This window comes from Pinus tabuliformis, chromosome 5_2 (genome assembly GCF_031772625.1).
Source record: "Pinus tabuliformis cultivar Carrire ecotype Pingquan chromosome 5_2, CPIR1, whole genome shotgun sequence".
Taxonomy (NCBI): domain Eukaryota; kingdom Viridiplantae; phylum Streptophyta; class Pinopsida; order Pinales; family Pinaceae; genus Pinus; species Pinus tabuliformis.
This window is the reverse complement of record NC_142306.1, coordinates 207,896,778-207,903,840: the sequence shown is the minus strand read 5'-3', so window position 1 is coordinate 207,903,840 and position 7,063 is coordinate 207,896,778.

The following is a 7,063-nucleotide window of genomic DNA, read 5'->3' as shown; positions in this document are numbered from 1 at the left end:
AAAATTGCTTTTGTAATAGAGGGAGCAATCAGAAAGCCTTGGTTTAGCTTCAGAGGGAGTTGACCTTTGAGTTTGAGATGATGGTCTATCAGGCTATGGGAGTAGTTAAGATTACCAAAGTAGGATATGTTTCAGTGCAAGAGGGAGCTCCCAGTTAGGGTGACAGGAAAGTAGTTGCGACAATGGATCTAGTGAAGGGAGCATATCAGTTCATGGTTATGCCAAGGCATGTAGCTTAACATGTTTTGGAGTACCAGCATGGTACAATTGATTATGGCACAATTAGTTATGGTTTGAGATATATCTCAAACAAGTGAAGTACAGTGGTAAATTGAGATTGGGTAGAAAGTGCAGAAGAAAGAAAGAGTTCATTAGGATATTCCTTAAGTTTGGGCTTCGTTGTGATTTATTGGATGAGAAAGTTGTATACATTTGTTGCACTTAGTATTATAGGGGCCAAGTATATTGCAACTTAGTTGGCAATTCGAGAATTAGTATCACTTCAAAGGCTACTTATAATATTGTCTTAATCGACTGCAAGTGATGACCACAATGATAGGTTGAAGCAAAGTAAAATCTAGTATCGAGACATGGTATATAAGGAAGCAGTATAGGAGAATTATTGGCCCCATCATTCACTGGTTTCAACAACCTCTTACGAACTTTATGTGCAGTTTGGTTCCAATGATTTGTTCTCAATCTCAATAGGGCTATAAAAAAAAGAGCGATGAATTGAAGTTCCAATGGCCTTCTTAATGTCAAATATAACTATTGTATATGGAGCAAGTTAATTATCACCATAGTCCAACTAATTATGCTCTTTATGTTTCATTTTTTCTTATGACTGGGGAGAGAATTGAGTTCTTCGACGTTTCCCTAAAGACGAAAAAATATGAGGCATGATAGCAGTGATGTCGTGTATGATTCACTAGAAATCTTGAAGAGAATATTCTCAACTGTGAAGGATATCAACCAATCTCAAGTCAAAGGAGACTCAGTGGAATCTTCCTCTGCACCTCCACACTCTACACAATGTACCACCATTATGGAGTTCAAAAAAAAGAGTGCTAAACCCTTTGCACATAGACACTTGGAGTTCTAATTGTTTGCCCAAGAAGCCAAAGAATAAAAAGGGAGTGTTGGAGAAAGTGTGTGCCGGGAATATGTGTGCGGAGCAATGGGACACAAACTCCCCTATACATCCTTTATCTACATGCCCTTTCTCCTGCACTCCTCACGTAATTGTGTGAAAATTAATAAATAAATAACAAAAGTGATTGCACGAAACATATACAATTATGATTTAATAAATTAACCTCCGGAAGGATTAATCAAAATACATGAGCACATGCTACATTAATCGTCCCTAAGTTCCAACATAAAATTAATGAAGTTACATTATGCCACTTTTATAGCATAGAAGATATTTGGAATAGACTATAGAAAGCACCACCATATGTTAGTTGGGTTTTCATTGAATCTAGCTTTGTATTTGTTGATGATTTCATCCATATTGATTCTGAATGTGCCTTTTATCTACAACAAGTCTTTATCACTATGAGAGGCATTTGATGCACTCAATAAATATTATTGCATATTATACAAACAGATTTATAAAGACATTATTCGTAGTTTTCCTCGTATGATTGAGAGTTGACAAGGAAATGATTACATATTGGTAAAGAACGCAGTTACGTATTTTCTTTAGAGTGAATGGCTTCTTTGATTTTGAAGATGCCCTATACGTATAAAGACAATAGCAAGCTATTGAAAGACTAGTTTACCACGTCTACATGCTACCCTAATTTCCCTTCTCTATATTTTTCACCTCTGTATAGATTTGACATTCGCAACTTATAATAACCATGGATTGCTAGACATAGCAGCCACTACCGTCTATATATATATATATAGATATAAATATATATATATATATATATATATATATATATATATATATATATATATATATATATATCAGTCGGTGTGTTGTGTCTGCCTCGTCTTGTTGTCCCCAATTATGGTAGTAGTGGTTGGTACTTTGCACGGGCACACGTCTCTCTCTACCATGTACTACAGAATTGGTATATCTATCACACCATGTGAAACAACCATTGAATTAAATACAAGTAATGTCTTGGGAATCTTTATGTAAATATTACTTTTGTGTTGCACACAAATTCATGATCTTTAACAATTTCACTCTAGAGCATTAATTTGGGATTTCAATTTGATCCTTCGCGGACACTCTATTTTGGTGTGCGAAGAAAGGGAGTGTGGGAAAGTGTGTGTGTTGAATGCATGTGTGTAGCAAGGAACACAAATTCCTCCACATACCCTTTATCTCACACTCCTTGCATAATTGTGTGAAAATTAATAAATAAATAACAAAAGAGATCGCACCAAACATATACAATTATGATTTAATAAATTAACCTCGTGAATAATTAATCAAAATACATGAGCACATGACTACATAGAAAGTTAAAATAATTTCATGTTTGTGATTAATGCCAGCATACCAATAACAAATACATGAAAGAAATTGTGCAGAGTAGTTCATGTGTAGAAGAAGTTGTCTACAGTGAATATTTGTATGGAAGAAGTGTGCGGAGGTGGGAATAATGATATATTGTGGAAACAATTGTGGAAATGAATATTTCTCAAATAATGATGAAACATGTACCCTGCACTTCCTTATTCACGCCATCATATTGATAAATACCAAAAGAGGCAGGGCATATGCTACTATTCATCCATCACTCTTGTTATATTAAAGCATAACCTTTGTTTGCAACATAAATCTTAGGATATGATATATAAAGAATCTACCTCCCTCCTCCTATGAGCCATCCACCTATGTTCATAGTGTGGATGGTCAAAAACTAATTTCAATTTGGGAAAATGATGATAATCAAGGTAAAAACAATTCCCCTCTATTGTTTGTCTATAAGGATTTGGCCCACCCAACAACCTCTCCAATATAATTGTTTTCCTATTAATCATATCCATTGAGTATGTCAACACTAGAAGGAAGGACATGTTAAATGTAATGGTTGGCTAAATCTTCTAGATGTTAGGTAGTTTACTTCGTCGATAGTTTTGGAAGTGTAGTGCATTCAATACACAAGTAGTAGATTGTAATAATGAGTTAGATTATATCAAGAAAGGTGTTATATTTAATCAAATAAGTAGTTTTATATATTCTTTATGTAGCCAGTTTTTGTTGAGTGTGGAAAAGTGGTATCTTAATGTGAGAAGATCCTTGAAGCTCCATTGGTTTTTCAATCTAAGCAACTTTGTGTTTTACTGTGTCTTTCACTCTTCCTCTTAAATTCCAACATGGTATCAAAGTCGTAGCTCAATCCATCAAGTTGAAGAGAGGATGTAAAAAAGGAGGTTGTGTTGATGTTTTTTTGGTCATATTGGAGTTTTTATGTTTATCTAGAACCAATTTGTAGATCTGCCCATCCCATGGTTAAGGCTCTATAGATGTCATTGATTCTTTTTGTAGGGGTCATTATTTGTGTTGTAATCATTGCTAAAGCATTGTCAAGAGAGAATCAACAGCCAAATTTTACAAAGAAGAAGTTTGAAAGGGGTTGCCAAAGCTTTTAAGCCACCCTTGTTGAGTTTCATAGGGAAGAACCCCTACGTTGTGCCAAGAGACTGAAGATAGAGATGTAGCTTGATTCCTTCATCAAGAGAGAGACGTAGCTCAACCCCAACATCAAGAGAAGTAGCCACCATATAAGGTGGAAAAGAAAATAAGAAAAAAATTGATATATGCCAAATCCATAAAGTTTCCATAATTTTTCTTTGTAGAGGAGCCACCATAAAGAGAGAGGCCCTATATCCCAAATTCAAGCCAAGGTTTATTTGTGGATTTGTGCCTCCATAGTAAGTCCAATTTTCTTTGTGGAGCCACCACCATATCTACTCGTGTTGAGATTGTTTTGTGGAGCCACCACCATAAATCCCATTCGGTGTATTATAGGGATAAACCCTAATTGCACCAAGGTTTCTTTGTAATTCTCAAAACCACCATTGTAAAACAGATCTGCTCATGCCAAGGTTTTAAGACCTCTATTAGGGCTTTATATAGTTGAAAAATGGGCAGAAGCCCCCCAACCCATAGTAAGGGGGAGTTGTTAGACATGTTAATCATGCTTCCACCAACATTGAGAACACACAAGGTCCCATATTGTCACAACCCGAGGGCATCCTATGGTCGCCAAGTACTTTTTGGGCACATTAGTGCAACACTGATGTGTTTCACCTCTCTATACCATTAGTTACTTAATGGAATATCATAACTCTTTTGGATGAATGAAATTTAGTCCTCCCAGTGTGTTTCACAACATGTGCCTAATAGCCTCTCAAGGATTTGTTAATTCTAGCAATGTGTTTGTTCACTAACACTTACAAATTTTAGTGTAACGAAAATTATGATTCCAACAAATGGTATTAGAGCCAAAGTTATCGAGGTCGAAACACACCCGGGTCACGCTGGGCGGGAGATTATTGGACGAATGAAAGTCAGTGTTCCCCACATGTTTCGTGACATGTGCCTAATAGCCTCTCAATAATCGGTTAACTTTGGTGACACATCCATTTACTAACACCTAAGAGTTTTAGTGTAACGAAAATTGGGATTCCAAAAAACTCTTCGATATAGTACAACAAATCTTACTGTCACTTCTACTTCAATTTATAATTTCATTCATTAAGACATGAGCATTATATGCAAGATATCAATTCACCATTAACACCATCATACACATGCATATATTTATAAGGGGGAGGGCTCACCAACCTTATAATTTTATTAAAAATGACAATTACAACATTTCTCCAAGATAACGGCTTAGCCCACAAATCCACCAAGCCAAGAAACTCCAAGAAAATACAACAGAACCTCTATCCAACCTTCCATACCCCACTAGGCCGAACACTCACCCTATCATGGGTCGTCTCCAACTTATCGATTTGGTTCGGTTTAGCTACAAATAACCTCAAGTCATGCACAATTACAGGCCCAAGCCTTCATCCCAACTCCTTCCTTCTTCGCTCTTCTATCCTAAAACTTCATTGCATCCTTGTTCGGCTTGGTTTGTTCCTTCTTGTGTTTGGTGTGTGCATTGTCATTGTTTTTTCATCATATCAACTTTGCGACTCACTTTCTTATATGAGTCATTCCAACTTTCGTGTGGTCCCTTCACTTCACACTTCGTGTCAGCTTCCTATCATGTCACTCCTTTGCACATGTTGACTTGCTATCATTTCACTTCTCAAATGAGTTAGATGGCGCATTGGTGTTGGGCACATTAGGTTAGGATGACTTGTCATTCCACCCAACGCCCTTATACTTTCCCACGATGTGCTCATTCCAATTCATTCTTGCACACACTATCGATGCTCCCTCAGTGGTCATTCATCCCAACCTACTCATTCCTCAACTCACCATGCCATTAAATTGACATGAGTTCGGTTGGTCGTTCCAACACTTGGAATGTCTCGACCCATATTGGATATTCATCAACTTATCCCACCACCTATTCCATCATGGCGCCCTCTCCTCAGTCTAACTCGCTTCGGGCCCATCTCCTCTAATGTTTGGTCATTTGTCTAGGGTTATTTGACCCATGTCTTGGGGCATTCATTTTATCTCTCGTGGTGTCATATTTGGCCCTTTCATCCATCACTAGGCTAAGTCCGGTGCTTGGTCACTCGCATCCATTGTGCCACCAAGCTTCCCACATGGGTGCAATGGAAACCCCGAGTGTTGGTTTTTCAACACGTCATGTTGGAACACTTTCACAAAACATCCTCTTTCATCGCAGTTTTTGTGATAGCTTCATCACAAATTCTGTGATGAATATTACACCCAAGGTGCACACCTTAGTTAAAGGTGTGCCCAACTCAAAGGCTTGCCATCCTCCCCCACTCAAAATTATTGTCATCTCAGCAATAGTCTAGTCATAACCCTCTAGTCATCTCCCACTAAATATCATCATCATCATGTGGCCTCTTTAAATGATATCTCTGACTGCATCTCTGGAAATCACTTTTGCATATTAGCATGTGATGGATCCCCTCATGAGGCTCAACTAATTAGGTAGCTAATATGATCATCACATGAAGCTCCACAAGAAATCGTTTCTCACAATTTAATATCCTTGATCTCAGTCATCGCAACTCCACCAATATGTTCTTATAGAGGCATGACCCTAGGTATCCCCATGATCTTGGCTCACTATATATCGATAACAATGAGCCATATCCTCATGGCTCAAAGAGATGAAAAGGAGTGTTGATCATGGTTGACTCCACCCTAATCTCCCATGTAATATCCTAGAAGCATCTCTCCATACCTTCTCATCATCATAAGTCAACAAAGGAGGATATGACCCTATCCTACCCCCTACTTCCTCAACTAAAGTCTCTTAAGCTCTAGATCATGTGGCAAACCTCTTAGGCACAATGTTGATGTACCAACCTCCTCCTTGGCCCCAACATACCTAGGTACATCTCTTTTGTCACATCTTTGAACCACTACTACCATCCTAGTCTCCCTTGTCTTCTCTAGTATGTTTGTCCTCTTCTCCAACTTTTATACCCTATCTAAGTAGACACGATATCCACATGTTGTGAGAGAAGAGACTCCACATTACTATTGCTCAACTTCTTTGCATGTATCTCCACAATAATATTCTTCAATCTCGAGGATGGTGGTCATCCTCAGTGTTGTATTTGTGTCTCATCTTTGCTCTATGGACCCTATGACCTACAACATCCAAACTTTAATTGCATCTTATTACTCCAAAGAAGCCACCTTCTGCATAATCGAGCAATTATTTGCCAAGTGATCTTCTCCATAAATCCAACAAGATATGGGCATCTTCTCTTTGGATGAACCTATTGGTTTTCCTTCTTTTGAAGTTTTTTCTGTCTCCTATTCCTTCTTCTTCTTGCCCTTATCACTCCACACTTCCTCCTTATCCTTGCCATCTATCTAGTAATAAAGAAGCTTCTCTACTTTGGTGATAGCTACTACGAGACA